This window comes from Balaenoptera ricei, chromosome 6, assembly GCF_028023285.1.
Source record: "Balaenoptera ricei isolate mBalRic1 chromosome 6, mBalRic1.hap2, whole genome shotgun sequence".
NCBI classification, from domain to species: Eukaryota; Metazoa; Chordata; class Mammalia; order Artiodactyla; family Balaenopteridae; genus Balaenoptera; species Balaenoptera ricei.
The window spans coordinates 2408158-2425668 of record NC_082644.1 but is presented as its reverse complement, the minus strand read 5'-3'; the positions used below and the strand labels follow the sequence as shown (position 1 = coordinate 2425668).

Below are 17511 nucleotides of genomic sequence, written 5' to 3'. Positions count from 1 at the left end.
CGTCTTGTTTATGGTTTCCTTTGCTGTGCAAAAGCTTTGAAGTTTCATTAGGTCCCATTTGTTTATTTTTGTTTTTATTTCCATGAGTCTAGGAGGTGGATCAAAAAAGGTCTTGCCGTGATTTGTGTCAAAGAGTGTTCTTCCTATGTTTTCCTCTAAGAGTTTTATAGTGTCCGGTCTTACATTTAGGTCTCTAATCCATTTTGAGTTTATTTTTGTGTTTGGTGTTAGGGAGTGTTCTAATTTCATTCTTTTACATGTAGCCGTCCAGTTTTCCCAGCACCACTTATTGAAGAGACTGTCTTTTCTCCATTGTATATCCTTGCCTCCTTTGTCATAGATTAGTTGACCATAGGTGTGTGGGTTTCTCTCTGGGCTTTCTATCTTGTTCCATTGATCTGTGTTTCTGTTTTTGTGCCAGTACCATATGGTCTTGATTACTGTAGCTTTGTAATATAGTCTGAAGTCAGGGAGTCTGATTCCTCCTGCTCTGTTTTTTTCTCTCAAGACTGCTTTGGCTCTTCGGGGTCTTTTGTGTCTCCATACAAATTTTAAGATTTTTTGTTCTAGTTCTGTAAAAAATGCCATTGGTAATTTGATAGGGATTACATTGAATCTGTAGATTGCTTTGAGTAGTAGAGTCATTTTCACAATATTGATTCTTCCAATCCAAGAACATGGTATATCTCTCCATCTGTTGGTATCATCTTTAATTTCTTTCATCAGTGTCTCATAGTTTTCTGCATATGGGTCTTTGGTCTCCTTAGGTAGGCTTATTCCTAGGTATTTTATTCTTTTTGTTGCAGTGGTAAATGGGAGTGTTTCCTTAATTTCTCTTTCAGATTTTTCATCATTAGTGTATAGGAATGCAAGAGATTTCTGTGCATTAATTTTGTATCCTGCAACTACCAAATTCATTGATTAGCTCTAGTAGTTTTCTGGTGGCATCTTTAGGATTCTCTATGTATAGTATCATGTCATCTGCAAACAATGACAGTTTTACTTCTTCTTTTCCCATTTGTATTCCTTTTATTTCTTTTTCTTCTCTGGTTGCCGTGGCTAGGACTTCCAAAACTATGTTGAATCATAGTGGTGAGAGTGGACATCCTTGTCTTGTTCCTGATCTTAGAGGAAATGCTTTCAGTTTTTCACCACTGAGAATGATGTTTGCTGTGGGTTTGTCGTATATGACCTTTATTATGTTGAGGTAGTTTCCCTCTATGCCCACTTTCTGGAGAGTTTTTATCATAAATGGGTGTTGAATTTTGTCAAAAGCTTTTTCTGCATCTATTGAGATGATCATATGGTTTTTCTTCTTCAGTTTGTTAATATGGTGTATCACATTGATTGATTTGCATATGTTGAAGAACGCTTGCATCCATGGGATGAATCCCACTTGATCATGGTGTATGATCCTTTTAATGTGTTGTTAAGTTCTGTTTGCTAGTATTTTGTTGAGGATTTTTGCCATCTATATTCATCAGTGATATTGGTCTGTAATTTTTCTTTCTTTGTAGTGTCTTTGTCTGGTTTTGGTATCAGGGTGATGGTGGCTTTATAGAATGAGTTTGGGAGTGTTCCTTCCTCTGCAATTTTTTAGAAGAGTTTGAGAAGGATGGGTGTTAGCTCTTCTCTAAATGTTTGATAGAATTCACCTGTGAAGCCATCTGGTCCTGGTCTTTTGTTTGTTGGAAGATTTTTAATCACAGTTTCATTACTTGTGATTGGTCTGTTCATATTTTCTGTTTCTTCCTGGTACAGTTTTGGAAGGTTATACCTTTCTAAGAATTTATCCATTTCTTCCAGTTGTCCATTTTATTGGCATAGAGTTGCTTGTAGTAGTCCCTTAGGATGCTTTGTATTTCTGCATTGTCTGTTGTAACTTCTCCTTTTTCATTTCTAATTTTATTGATTTGAGTCCTCTCCCTCTTTTTCTTGATGAGTCTGGCTAATGGTTTATCAATTTTGTTTATCTTCTCAAAGAACCAGCTTTTAGGTTTATTGATCTTTGCTATTGTTTTCTTTGTTTCTATTTCATTTATTTCTGCTCTGATCTTGATAATTTCTTTCCTTCTGCTAACTTTGTGTTTTGTTTGTTCTTCTTTCTCTAGTTCCTTCAGGTGTAAGGTTAGATTGTTTATTTGAGATTTTTCTTGTTTCTTGAGGTAGGCTTGTATAGCTATAAACTTCCCTCTTAGAACTGCTTTTGCTGCATCCCATAGGTTTTGGATCGTCGTGTTTTCATTGTCATTTGTTTCTAGGTATTTTTTGATTTCCTCTTTGATTTCTTCAGTGATCTCTTGGTTATTTAGTAACATATTGTTTAGCCTCTATGTGTTTGTGTTTTTTACTTTTTTTCTCCTATAATTCATTTCTAATCTCATAGTGTTGTGGTTGTAAAAGATGCTTGATATGATTTCAGTTTTCTTAAATTTATTGAGGCTTGATTTGTGACCGAAGATGTCATCTATCCTGGAGAATGTTCCATGCACACTTGAGAAGAAAGTGTAATCTGCTGTTTTTGGATGGAATGTCCTATAAATATCAATTAAACCTATGTGGTCTAATGTGTCATTTACAGCTTGTGTTTCCTTATTTATTTTCATTTTGGATGTTCTGTCCATTGGTGTAAGTGAGGTGTTGAAGTCCCCCACTATTATTGTGTTAGTGTCGATTTCCTCTTTTATAGCTGGTAGCAGTTGTCTTGTGTATTGAGTTGCTCCTATGTTGTGTGCATATATATTTATAATTGTTATCTCTTCTTCTTGGATTGATCCCTTGATCATTATGTAGTGTCCTTCCCTGTCTCTTGTAACATTCTTTATTTTAAAATCTGTGTTATCTGATAGGAGTATTGCTACTCCAGCTTTTTTTTTTTTTTTTTTTTTTTTTTTATTGTTTACTGAGCACCTACATACCAGAATCTTTTTTTTTTTTTTTAATGTCTGAAACATTTATATTAACATATTTCCATACATATTTCCATACAAGTACAAATATAAGATTTTTAGAAATTTCATGTAATGTCTGAAACATTTATATTAACATATTTCCATACATATTTCCATACAAATACAAATATGATTTTTAGAAATTTCATGTAATGTCTGAAACATTTATATTAACATATTTCCATACATATTTCCATACAAATACAAATATAAGATTTTTAGAAATTTCATGTAATGTCTGAAACATTTATATTAACATGTTTCCATACAAATAACCCAATGAAAGTTTAGTATTAGTTGTTTTGTTTGTTTTTTTATACTGCAGGTTCTTATTAGGCATCAGTTTTATACACATCAGTGTATACATGTCAATCCCAATCGCCCAATTCAGCACACCACCATCCCCACCCCACCGCAGTTTTCCCCCCTTGGTGTCCATATGTCCATTCTCTACATCTGTGTCTCAACTTCTGCCCTGCAAACTGGCTCATCTGTACCATTTTTCTAGGTTCCGCATACATGCATTAATATACGATATTTGTTTTTCTCTTTCTGACTTACTTCACTCTGTATGACAGTCTCTAGATCCATCCACGTCTCAACAAATGACTCAATTTCGTTCCTTTTTATGGCTGAGTAATATTCCATTGTATATATGTACCACAACTTCTTTATCCATTCGTCTGTTGATGGGCATTTAGGTTGCTTCCATGACCTGGCTATTGTAAATAGTGCTGCAATGAACATTCGGGTGCATGTGTCTTTTTGAATTACGGTTTTCTCTGGGTATATGCCCAGTAGTGGGATTGCTGGGTCATATGGTAATTCTATTTTTAGTTTTTTAAGGAACCTCCATATTGTTCTCCATAGTGGCTGTATCAATTTACATTCCCACCAACAGTGCAAGAGGGTTCCCTTTTCACCACACCCTCTCCAGCATTTGTTGTTTGTAGATTTTCTGATGATGCCCATTCTAACAGGAGTGAGGTGATACCTCATTGTAGTTTTGATTTGCATTTCTCTAATAATTAGTGATGTTGAGCATCTTTTCATGTGCTTCGTGGCCATCTGTATGTCTTCGTTGGAGAAATGTCTATTTAGGTCTTCTGCCCATTTTTGGATTGGGGTGTTTGTTTCTTTGATATTGAGCTGAATGAGCTGTTTATATATTTTGGAGATTAATCCTTTGTCCGTTGATTCATTTGCAAATATTTTCTCCCATTCTGAGGGTTGTCTTTTCGTCTTGTTTATGGTTTCCTTTGCTGTGCAAAAGCTTTGAAGTTTCATTAGGTCCCACTTGTTTATTTTTGTTTTTATTTCCATGACTCTAGGAGGTGGATCAAAAAAGATCTTGCTGTGATTTATGTCAAAGAGTGTTCTTCCTATGTTTTCCTCTAAGAGTTTTATAGTGTCCAGTCTTATATTTAGGTCTCTAATCCATTTTGAGTTTATTTTTGTGTATGGTGTTAGGGAGTATTCTAATTTCATTCTTTTACATGTAGCTGTCCAGTTTTCCCAGCACCACTTATTGAAGAGACTGTCTTTTCTCCATTGTATATCTTTGCCTCCTTTGTCATAGATTAGTTGACCATAGGTGCGTGGGTTAATCTCTGGGCTTTCTATCTTGTTCCATTGATCTATGTTTCTGTTTTTGTGCCAGTACCATATTGTCTTGATTACTGTAGCTTTGTAGTATAGTCTGAAGTCAGGGAGTCTGATTCCTCCAGCTCCATTTTTTTGCCTCAAGACTGCTTTGCCTATTCGGGGTCTTTTGTGTCTCCATACAAATTTTAAGATGATTTGTTCTAGCTCCGTAAAAAATGCCATTGGTAATTTGATAGGGATTGCATTGAATCTGTAGATTGCTTTGGGTAGTATACTCATTTTCACAATGTTGATTCTTCCAATCCAAGAACATGGTATATCTCTCCATCTGTTGGTATCATCTTTAATTTCTTTCATCAGTGTCTTATAGTTTTCTGCATACAGGTCTTTTGTCTCCCTAGGTAGGTTTATTCCTAGGTATTTTATTCTTTTTGTTGCAATGGTAAATGGGAGTGTTTCCATAATTTCTCTTTCAGATTTTTCATCATTAGTGTATAGGAATGCAAGAGATTTCTGTGCATTAATTTTGTATCCTGCAACTTTACCATATTCATTAATTAGCTCTAGCAGTTTTCTGGTGGCAGTTTTAGGATTCTCTATGTATAGTATCATGTCATCCGCAAACAGTGACAGTTTTACTTCTTCTTTTCCAATTTGTATTCCTTTTATTTCTTTTTCTTCTCTGATTGCCGTGGCTAGGACTTCCAAAACTATGTTGAATAATAGTGGTGAGAGTGGACATCCTTGTCTCGTTCCTGATCTTAGAGGAAATGCTTTCAGTTTTTCACCATTGAGAATGATGTTTGCTGTGGGTTTGTCATATATGGCCTTTATTATGTTGAGGTAGGTTCCCTCTATGCCCACTTTCTGGAGAGTTTTTATCAGAAATGGGTGTTGAATTTTGTCAAAAGCTTTTTCTGCATCTATTGAGATGATCATATGGTTTTTATTCTTCAATTTGTTAATATGGTGTATCACATTGATTGATTTGCGTATATTGAAGAATCCTTGCATCTCTGGGATAAATCCCACTTGATCGTGGTGTATGATCCTTTTAATGTGTTGTTGGATTCTGTTTGCTAGTATTTTGTTGAGGATTTTTGCATCTATATTCATCAGTGATATTGGTCTGTAATTTTCTTTTTTTGTAGTGTCTTTGTCTGGTTTTGGTATCAGGGTGATGGTGGCCTCATAGAATGAGTTTGGGAGTGTTCCTTCCTCTGCAATTTTTTGGAAGAGTTTGAGAAGGATGGGTGTTAGCTCTTCTCTAAATGTTTGATAGAATTCACCTGTGAAGCCATCTGGTCCTGGACTTTTGTTTGTTGGAAGATTTTTAATCACAGTTTCAATTTCATTACTTGTGATTGGTCTGTTCATATTTTCTATTTCTTCCTGGTTCAGTCTTGGAAGGTTATACCTCTCTAAGAATTTGTCCATTTCTTCCAGGTTGTCCATTTTATTGGCATAAAGTTGCTTGTAGTAGTCTCTTAGGATGCTTTGTATTTCTGCAGTGTCTGTTGTAACTTCTCCTTTTTCATTTCTGATTTTATTGATTTGAGTCCTCTCCCTCTTTTTCTTGATGAGTCTGGCTAATGGCTTATCAATTTTGTTTATCTTCTCAAAGAACCAACTTTTAGTTTGATTGATCTTTGCTATTGTTTTCTTTGTTTCTATTTCATTTATTTCTGCTCTGATCTTTATGATTTCTTTCCTTCTGCTAACTTTGGGTTTTGTTTGTTCTTCTTTCTCTAGTTTCTTTAAGTGTAAGGTTAGATTGTTTACTTGAGCTTTTTCTTGTTTCTTTAGGTAGGCTTGTATAGCTATAAACTTCCCTCTTAGAACTGCTTTTGCTGCATCCCATAGGTTTTGGGTCGTCGTGTTTTCATTGTCATTTGTCTCTAGGTATTTTTTGATTTCCTCTTTGATTTCTTCAGTGATCTCTTGGTTATTTAGTAACGTATTGTTTAGCCTCCATGTGTTTGTCCTTTTTACGTTTTTTTCCCTGTAATTCATTTCTAATCTCATAGCGTTGTGGTCAGAAAAGATGCTTGATACGATTTCAATTTTCTTAAATTTACTGAGGCTTGATTTGTGACCCAAGATGTGATCTATCTTGGAGAATGTTCCGTGCGCACTTGAGAAGAATGTGTAATCTGCTGTTTTTGGATGGAATGTCCGATATATATCAATTAAATCTATCTGGTCTATTGTGTCATTTAAAGCTTCTGTTTCCTTATTTATTTTCATTTTGGATGATCTGTCCATTGGTGTAAGTGAGGTGTTAAAGTCCCCCACTATTATTGTGTTACTGTCGATTTCCTCTTTTATAGCTGTTAGCAGTTGCCTTATGTATTGAGGTGCTCCTATGTTGGGTGCATATATATTTATAATTGTTATATCTTCTTCTTGGATTGATCCCTGGATCATTATGTAGTGTCCTTCCTTGTCTCTTGTAACATTTTTTAATTTAAAGTCTATTTTATCTGATATGAGTATAGCTACTCCAGCTTTTTTTTGATTTCCATTTGCATGGAATATCTTTTTCCATCCCCTCACTTTCAGTCTGTATGTGTCCCTAGGTCTGAAGTGGGTCTCCTGTAGACAGCATATATATGAGTCTTGTTTTTGTATCCATTCAGCAAGCCTGTGTCTTTTGTTTGGAGCATTTGATCCATTCACGTTTAAGGTAATTATCGAGATGTATGTTCCTATGACCATTTTCTTAATTGTCTTGGGTTTGTTTTTGTAGGTCCTTTTCTTCTGTTTCCCACTTAGAGAATTTCCTTTAGCATTTTTTGTAGAGCTGGTTTGGTGGTGCTGAATTCTCTTAGCTTTTGCTTGTCTGTAAAGCTTTTGATTTCTCCATCAAATCTGAATGAGATCCTTGCTGGGTAGAGTAATCTTGGTTGTAGGTTCTTCCCTTTCATCACTTTAAGTATATCATTCCACTCCCTTCTGGCTTGTAGAGTTTCTGCTGAGAAATCAGCTGTTAACCTTATGGGAGTTCCCTTGTATGTTGTAATTTTTCCCTTGCTGCTTTGAATAATTTTTCTTTGTCTTTAATTTTTGCCAATTTGATTACTATGTGTCTCGGCGTGTTTCTCTTTGGGTTTATCCCGTATGGGACCCTGTGCGCTTCCTGGACTTGGGTGGCTATTTCCTTTCCTATGTTAGGGAAGTTTTCGACTATAATCTCGTCAAATATTTTCTCGGGTCCTTTCTGTCTCTCTTCTCCTTCTGTGACCCCTGTAATGCAAATGTTGTTGCATTTAATGTTGTCCCAGAGGTCTCTTAGAATGTCTTCATTTCTTTTCATTCTTTTTTCTATATTCTGTTCTGCAGCAGTGAATTCCACCATTCTGTCTTCCACGTCACTTATCCCTTCTTCTGCCTCAGTTATTCTGCTATTGATTCCTTCTAGTGTATTTTTCATTTCAGTTACTGTATTGTTCATCTCTGTTTGTTTTTTCTTTAGTTCTTCTAGGTCTTTGTTAAACATTTCTTGCATCTTCTCGATCTTTGCCTCCATTCTTTTTCCGAGGTCTTGGATCATCTTCATTATCATTATTCTGAATTCTTTTTCTGGAAGGTTGCCTATCTCCACTTCATTTAGTTGTTTTTCTGGGGTTTTATCTCGTTCCTTCATCTGGTACATAGTCCTCTGCCTTTTCATCTTGTCTATCTTTCTGTGAATGTGGTTTTTGTTCCACAGGCTGAAGGATTGTAGTTCTTCTTGCTTCTGCTGTCTGCCCTCTGGTGGATGTGGCTATCTAAGAGGCTTGTGCAAGTTTCCTGATGGGAGGGACTGGTGGTGGATAGATCTGACTGTTGCTCTGGTGGGCAGAGCTCAGTAAAACTTTAATCCGCTTGACTGCTCATGGGTGGGGCTGGGTTCCCTCCCTGTTGTATGTTTGGCCCAAGGCAACCCAACACTGGAGCCTACCTGGGCTCTTTGGTGGGGCTAGTGGTGGACTCTGGGAGGGCTTACACCAAGGAGTACCTCCTGGAACTTCTGCTGCCAGTGTCCTTGTCCCCACAGTGAGCCACAGCCACCCCCCGCCTCTGCAGGAGACCCTCCAACACTAGCAGGTGGATCTGGTTCAGTCTCCTATGGGGTCACTGCTCCTTCCCCTGGGTCCTGATGCACACACTACTTTGTGTGTGCCCTCCAAGCATGGAGTCTCTGTTTCCCCCAGTCCTGTCGAAGTCCTGCAATCAAATCCCACTAGCCTTCAAAGTCTGATTCTCTAGGAATTCCTCCTCCCATTGCCAGACCCCCAGGTTGGGAAGCCTGACGTGGGGCTCAGAACCTTCACTCCAGTGGGTGGACTTCTGTGGTATAAGTGTTCTCCAGTCTGTGAGTCACCCACCCAGCAGTTGTGGGATTTGATTTTACTGTGATTGCGCCCCCTCCTACCATCTCATTGTGGCTTCTCCTTTGTCTTTGGATGTGGGGTATCTTTTTTGGTGAGTTCCAGTGTCTTCCTGTTGTTGATTGTTCAGCAGTTAGTTGTGATTCCGGTGTTCTCGCAAGCGGGAGTGAGAGCACGTCCTTCTACTCTGCCATCTTGGTTCCTTTGAGCATGGATATCTATTTCTTTCATTAATGTCTTGTAGTTTTATATATTAAGGTCTTTCACTTCTTTGGTTAAATTTATTCCTAGGTATTTTATTCTTTAATGCAATTGTAAATGGGATTGTTTTCTTAATTTCTGGACAATGTCTTTCTGATAGTTTATTATTAGTGTACAAAAATGCAACATATTTTTGTACATTAATTTTGTATCCTGCAGCTTTACTAAATTTGTGTATTCTAACAGGTTTTTTTCTTTTTTTTTTTTTTTTTGGTGGAGTATTTTGGGTTTTCTCTATATAATATCATGTCATCTTCAAATAGTGACAGTTTTACTTCTTCCTTTATAATTTGAATGCCTTTTATTTATTTTTCTTCCCTAATTACATTGGCTAGAATTTCCAATACTTTGTTGAATAAAGTGTTGAGAGTGGACATATTTATTTTGTTCCTGATCTTAGAGGAAAGCTTTCAGCTTTTTTGATATCACCATGATATCAGCTATGTTCATGTATTTGGTCTTTATTATGTTGAGATATGTTCCCTCTATATCCACTTTGTTGAGAGCTTTTATCACAAGTGGATGTTGAATGCTTTTTCTACATCTATTGAAATGGTCATATGATTTTTATCCTTTGTTTTGTTAATGTGGTGTGTCACATCCTTGCATCCCTGGATTAATCCCATTTCATCATGGTGTATAATCCTTTTAATGTACAGTTGGCTCTTGAACACAGGTTTGAACTGCATGGGTCCACTTATATACACATTTCTTTCACCGAATACATTCTACAGTACTGCACAATCTGAGGTTGGTTGAATCCATGGATGCAGAGTCATGGATAGAAGGGCTGAATGTAAAGATATACCTGGGTTTTCAACTGCCCCTATCCCCTGTGTTGTTCAAGGATCAACTATATTGTTGAGTTTGGTTTGCTAATGTTTTGTTGAGGATTTTTGCATCAGTATTCATCAGGGACATCACAAATATTAGCCTATAATTTTCTTTTCTTGTGGCATCCTTGTCTGGTTTTAATATCAGGGTAATGTGGGCATTGTAAAATGAGTTTGGAAGTATTCCCTCCTCTTCTGTTTTTTGGAAGAGTTTGAGAAGGATTGGTAGCAATTCTTCTTTAAATGTTTGGCAAAATTGACCAGTGAAGTCATCTGGCCTGGACTTTCTTTTTTGGGGAGAGGTTTTGGATTACTGATTAAATCTCCTTATTAGTGATTGGTCTGTTCAGATTTTCTGTTTCTCCATGATTCAGTCTTGATAGGTTGTATGTTTCTAGGAATTTATCCATTTCTTCTAGGTTGTCCAGTTTGTTGGTGTATAATTGTTCTAGTAGTCTGTTATGATCCCATGGTATCAGTTGTAACATCTCTTTTGTTTCTGATTTTATTTATATGAATCCTCTCTGAGTCCTTTATTTTCCCCTGACGAGTCTAGCTAAAGTTTGTCTATTTTGTTTATCTTCTCAAAAAACAAGCTCTTCGGCTTGCGCCGCCGCCGCCGCCGCGCACACCATGAGAGCCGTGACTGACGACGAAGTCATACGGAAGCGTCTCCTAATTGATGGAGATGGCGCTGGAGATGATCGGAGAATTAATCTACTAGTGAAAAGTTTCATTAAATGGTGCAACTCTGGATCCCAGGAAGAGGGATACAGCCAGTACCAACATATGCTGAGCACACTGTCCCAATGTGAATTTTCAACGGGCAAAACTTTGCTGGTGTATGATATGAATCTCAGAGAAATGGAAAATTATGAAAAAATTTACAAAGAAATAGAATGTAGCATTGCTGGAGCACATGAAAAAATTGCTGAGTGCAAAAAGCAAATTCTTCAAGCAAAACGAATACGAAAAAATCGCCAAGAATATGATGCATTGGCAAAAGTGATCCAGCGTCATCCAGACAGGCATGAGACATTAAAGCAACTAGAGGCTCTGGGAAAAGAATTAGAGCATCTTTCACATATTAAAGAAAGTGTTGAAGATAAGATAAGCTAGAATTGAGAAGGAAACAGTTTCATGTTCTTCTTAGTACCATCCATGAACTTCAGCAAACACTGGAAAATGATGAAAAGCTCTCAGAGGTAGAAGAAGCTCAAGAAACAAGCATGGAAATTGATCCTAAACCATAGACCAACTAATCACTCACCATTCCCAAGAATATTGAAGTAGCAACATGATCTTAGTGTGTTCAGAATTTGTTGTGCTCTTGAGACATTTAAAGTTTTGGCAGTGAACTACGTTGCTTTTAAATTTTAATGCACAGTTCATTCATATTTCTTCACACAAAGGGAGATGACTTCTTTATATATTTGTTTTTATTGAAATGCCTTTTTTATACTTAAAAGATAGGAAGCAACATCCAAAAATGTTTAATGAAATATTTTCAAGCCAGATATGTTAGTGCTCATTGGTATTCTAGGTAGTTTTTAACTGGTAACATTGATTTGCTCACAAAATAAGTGGAAGATAGTGAGAAGGTGGCATTTCTAGGATGTACCTGAGAAAATTAGTCAATTTCTGGAAATCGTTACCACTTTTGAAAATGAAGTCCATGAATAGGCTCTCAGGAGGGCTGTGAACTTATGAAATTATGTACAAAATGTTTGTGGTGTATGCTTATTGTGGGAGAGGTTCCATGATATTAAGAATCACTGATATCAGAGGTAATTACAAGATGCAAAGTAAATCAATATGCATTACTTTCTAAAAAAAAACAAAAAACAAAAAACAAGCTCTTCGTTTCATTGATCCATAATTGGCAGAACCATCACGTTGGTTCTTTGACCTGTGGAGTAAGAGTCATCATGATAGGAAAGGACAAGGGGAAACCACTGACATTTCTGCACAAGACAGTGAATCAGAAGCAATACTATATCCGTGTTGGCTCATAGAGATTAATGTCAGTTTCAAAGACTGAATGGTGGAGGGGAGGGTGGTGATTCCTACTGTATCCTTTTTTTTGTTTGTTTTTTATAAAGCATTTTAATTTATTTATTTTTGGCTGCATTCAGTCTTTGTTGCTGGGTGCGGGCTTTCTCTAGTTGCGGTGAACGGGGGCTACTCTTAGTTGCAGTGCATGGGCTTCTCATTGCGGTGTCTTCTCTTTGTTGCAGAGCATGGGCTCTAGGCATGTGGGCTTCAGTGGTTGTGGTGTGTGGGTTCAGTAGTTATGGCTCGCAGGATCTAGAGTGCAGGCTCAGTAGTCGTGGCACACGGGCTTAGTTGCTCCGTGGCATGTGAGGTCTTCCTGGACCAGAGCTCAAACCCGTGTCCCCTGCATTGGCAGGCGAATTCTTAACCACTGTGCCACCAGGAAAGTCCCTCCTATCCCTTTTAAATTAGTGAGATTGCCCCTGCAAAGGACTGATGCACTATGGTTGGGGATGGTGAACTATTACACATTGAAACAAGTAATTTTCTTACCACAGCTGCTGTATCAGATACGATGTCTTAATAGGATTAGATCAACACAGCCTGTGACACCTTATATGCAGCTATTGACAATGGAGAGTGGCTTCTTTATGTATCTATCATGGAGGAGGATCAGAAGCAGTTCACATACACTTAGAATGGATGAAGGTGCACATTTATGGTCTTGCCCTAGCGCTGAATCAACTCTCCTTCCCTCTGTCACAATACAGTGCAAAGGGTCTCGATGCTCTGAACATTCAGCGTGATGTCGTGACCCCCTCTGTTGATGCTACTGTGCTAGTGGACAATGCACTATACTCCCTTGTCCCTATGTGTTTTCATCACATCAGTCTGGCAAAGCCACAAATTTAGATGGTCAACTCTTGGTTTTCTCTGTGCTTGTACCAAAAAAGCTAAAGGCTGTGTTAGAAAGTCATATAAAAGGGCAAATTAGTTCTACACTGAATATATGACTATCACCCTCAAATGGTGACTTTATTTTCTCTGTAGAGTCTGAGGAGTTACCTTCTCGGGGAGGGGCATTGGGGTCTGAGGAGAGTGAGGAGGCGTGAGTTTGTCATTATGGAGGTGAGAAGGTGAGGTGAGCAGAGGAAGGTAGTAACGTTGCCAGATAGTATTGAGGACCATCTCTGAAGACCAGCTATGAGAACATTGAGGCACAGAGTATCTATAATTATGTCTCCTCCAATTTTCATTTCTGGAGACTTTCTGGAGTTAATAGTTGCCTTGTTTTATATTTTTTTTAGTTTGAAATGTGTCCATCAAGACTCTACCCCCCAGTCTCTTCAACAGAACTCTAAAACTCCTCTCAATACTGTGGTCCAACCAATTTTTGTTTGTTTGCGATACCTTTCCTAGTGCCCCTCCCCCAAATCCACCTGCTCCAATTTAGGCTGTATGCTTTTTAGTGTCCTGCACAACTTTCAAACTAGGACTTCCCTTTATCACTGTCCTAGAAAGTTCTTTCGATTTATTTCTGTCATGGATGACCTCTTTCCTAGGTAGCAGAGATTGCTGGTTCTTCTCCAAACTCCATTTTCCCCTTCTTTGATAATAATTTTTCATTTGACACATGAACATCTACAATTAAAAACTACATTTCCCAAACTGCCTTGCAGCTGGGTGTGGCCATGTGACTGAATTCCGACCAATAAAATGTAAGCCTCAGTATCTTGTTCACCGTAACTCTAGTGCTTAACACAAGTGATGGACTCAGATGCGCAAGAAATATTTGTTGACTTTCTAAGTCAGTATGTTTCCTCAGCTGGGAGCCCTTCCTCTCTTGACGGTTTTTCCAGCTTATTGAAATTTCACTCTTCAAGGCTGCTCTCCACTTCCTCCGAGAAGTTTTCCTTGTCCCCTCTCCTCCCCCATTAGCATTATTTCTTATACTAATGTTTATACCTAAATTGGGGAGTTACAGCTCCCCAATATCCATTTTTTATCCAAAGATATCCATTTTTTGGATAATAGTGGTCTCTGTGTGGTTGCTATAATGCCCGGGTTGCTTTGATATGAAAAGCACTATATACTGTTCTGTGACATTTTTAGCACTGCCTGCAACAAACAAAAAGTTGGTAAAAGAGAGAAAGTCCTCTGGCTTGCAGGGGGAAAAATACCTTGCGTTAGTTTAGTCTTTACTAGTCTCCATTGGATTGTGTGTTTAGATTGAGGGTCTTTATTCTTTACTTCTCATTGCCTTGTCCTGCATCTGGACCATGACATAAGAAAATTGACTTTGACAAAACTGAGTTTGATGGGTGACAATTAGATTAGATTAGTATTGGGAATCTTTTCGATATTTAAGGTTACTGATATCGTGGAAGAAAAAGCAATCAGAGATTAACAAAATTCCACAACTGTTATTATCAGTGAAGGTTTTTCTGGAGAGTGAAATAAGATGTCAAGTCACCTGCTTTAAAACTCATGAATGACAACAAATGGAAAACTTAGAAAAGGGCTACCGTCAAGTTGGGGTGAAGGAAAGAGAGTTTGTGGGAACACATGTGTACTCAGCCCTCATTCCCACAGTATCCTGGGTTCTAATCACGGGACAGACGTGAGGGGAAGGGCTGCGTGCTGCCCACGGTCAGAGTGTGTGCTGTGTGGCTCAGAGGCCATTTCCACAGAGGTGCGCCTGCTTGCAGGGCAGGCAGCTTGATCACGCAACACACCAGACACTGGGGAAATGTTTACTACGTTAGGAGCAGAAGCCAAAGTGGTTGGACTTTGATATAATAAATTGGAATGTGTTTATAAGATAATGATTCCATTGCGGGGATGCCCTTCTTCCACCAAATACATGGCCTGAAAAAGAAAGGGAGGGTTCTGCTATGTCAGCAAACAAGAGGAAAATGGGGGGAAGTTCCACGTAAATTAGCATTACAATGCTCAAAGTTTTAGAAATAAATTTAACAGAAGTATAAGCTCTCTACACTGAAAACTACAGAATATTGATTGCTGAGAGAAACTAAAGATCTAAATGAATAGAGAAATTTACTATGTTCTTAGACTGTGAAGGCCTCAGTATTGTGAAGATGTTAGTCTTTAAAAAATTGATCTATATATAGATTCAGTACAATTGCAATCAAAAATAGAGCAGCTTTTTTTTAAACATAGAAATTGATAAGCCGATTCTAAAATTTATAAGGAAATATGAACAACCTAGATTAGTCAAAGCAATTTCCTATAAGGTGAGCAAAATTAGAGAAATTACAACCTACTATCAAGACTAAATGTAATGCTATTAGGCAGTGTGGTATATGGTATTGGTGAAGGATAGACATATAGATTAATGCAACCAAAGTGGGAACCCAGGAGGGGGTCCACTCAAGAACAGGTGATAGTTTTTTGTCAAAGGGGCCAAGGAAATTCAATGAAAAAAGGAAAGTATGTGTAGTCAGTCATCTAGAAAAACCAACCGTGACCCTGACTTCACACCAAAGTTAAGTTGAAATGCATAAGATGTAAATATAAAAACAAAAATTATAAAACTTCTAGAAGAACATAGAGGAAAAAGACTTTGTGACTTTGAGATAGAAATGACTTAGGTGGGACACAGGAGGCAAAAATCATAGACAAAAAAAACCCTGGTAAATTGGGTTTTATCAAAATCAAGAATTTTTGCTCTTTGGAAGACACTGTGAGGAAAATGAAAAGGTAAGTCATAGACTATGAGAAACTATTTGCAATACTATATATGATAAAGGACTTGTATCCAGAAAATATAACAAGTTGTTACAACCAAAATAATAAGACAACCAAATTTAAAAAATGGCTGAAAGAATTGACTAGACACTTCAAAAAAGAATATGAATGACTGTAAGTATATGAAGAGATGCTCAGTAGCTTTAGTGATAGGGGAAATTAAATTAAAACCGCAGCGAGACACCACTGTATGCCCATTGGAATGGCCCAAATGAGAAAGACTGATGAGACAGATTGTTGCTGAGGATACGGAGTGGCCAGGACTCCCCTGTGCTGCCAGTGGGCATGTAAACCGTTAAAACTCTTTGAAAAACTGTTTAGTAGTAGCTTAAAAAATCAAACGCACACCTACCAGACAACTCAGCCATTCCACTCCTAGGTATTTTCCCAACACAATTTAAAATGTACGTCCCTACAAAGCTTTGTAGATGGTTGTTCACAGCAGCTTTATTGATAATAGCCAAAACAGCGAGCACCCATGTGATCATTAATAAGCGCATGGATAAAGGATAGGACACCCTACGGTGGAATGCTACTCAGCAGTGCAAAGAGCCAGCCTCTGCCGCGCACGGCGGACTGTGAGATAAGCGAGCGGAGGAAGCCGCTCAGAAGAGTCCATGCTGTGGAGCTCTAGTCACAGAAAACCTAGAAAGTGCAAACAGTCTAAACAGCAGGAAGCATTTGAGCAGTTGCCTGGCCTGTGGGCAGACGGAGGGTGGACCACAGGGGGCCCTGGGAACCTTTTACGGTGGTGGGAAGGTTTTGTATCTTCATCGTGATGTATATTTCTTCAAAATTAATCCAATTACACACTTTAAATATATGAGTTATACCTCAGTAAAGTGGATCAGAGGGAAAGGGAGGTGGTAGTAGATTTGTGAACTTGGTGAGACTCCATCCTGGGCACACCATCTGGAGAACAGAATTCCTTCCCTGTGCCAAGGGGGCAGGACGTCTGTGAACAGAATTCCTTCCCTGTGCCAAGGGGGCAGGACGTCTGTGTAAGTAACAGTCCTGTAGTGACACGTCATATGTGTCATCTCTATAACATTTGCCAAAACAACCAAAGTCATTACTTAGCCTTTTAATTAGAAGCCCCTAAGTTGTCTTCGACAGTAAATAGAATCACTTTTAGTTTAGACTAAATAGAAATGTTTAGTTTTCGTTTCTTCCTCTGAAAGCTTTGGGGTGAACGGGGCTGATGTGGTTTCAGAATATATCCTGGAGGGGCCCTTGGTTCCTTCCTGAGAGTGACAGAAATCTGTGCCTTATCTTTAAGTTACTTCAGCTGGCTAACAGATTCATCTGTTTGTGGATATACTTGAAAGTAATACCCTTTTCACTTGCCACGAGTGTGTAGGAACCTTGTTTGTGTGTATCTTACTGGAATTTGAGTGACCTCTTATACTAACTTTTTGTCCACTGAAAGGTAATCATGTCACTATTTTTAGTGCCTTTTCATAAACGCTCAAACCCTGGTCCCAGCAGAGGGTTTCACATCTTTCACAGTAAAGCTTATTGGAAAGAAGACATGGCCTTTGGGGGCAGAAAGTCCTGGTTTCAAGCCCAGCTTTGCAACTAACTGACTGTGACTTGGGTGAGCCCCATCCCTCCTTTGAGCCTGTTTCCTCGTCCGTAAAAGAGAGTAGCAATTCCTAGAGTTGTTGTAAGGGTTAAATTAAATAGCATCCAAGTACCAGTATAACGACTGGCACATAGTAGGTG

At 38.2% G+C, this 17511-nt stretch overlaps 1 long non-coding RNA gene and 1 pseudogene across 2 annotated transcripts in view; both read left to right on the top strand.

Annotated features, from left to right (window-relative positions):
* The window catches only part of LOC132368138 (uncharacterized), an 85415-nt gene that overhangs the window by 4885 nt on the left and 63019 nt on the right, over positions 1-17511 (top strand). The gene's annotated exons all lie outside the window — the stretch shown is intronic.
* LOC132368137 (THO complex subunit 7 homolog) lies at positions 10620-11420 on the top strand (annotated as a pseudogene).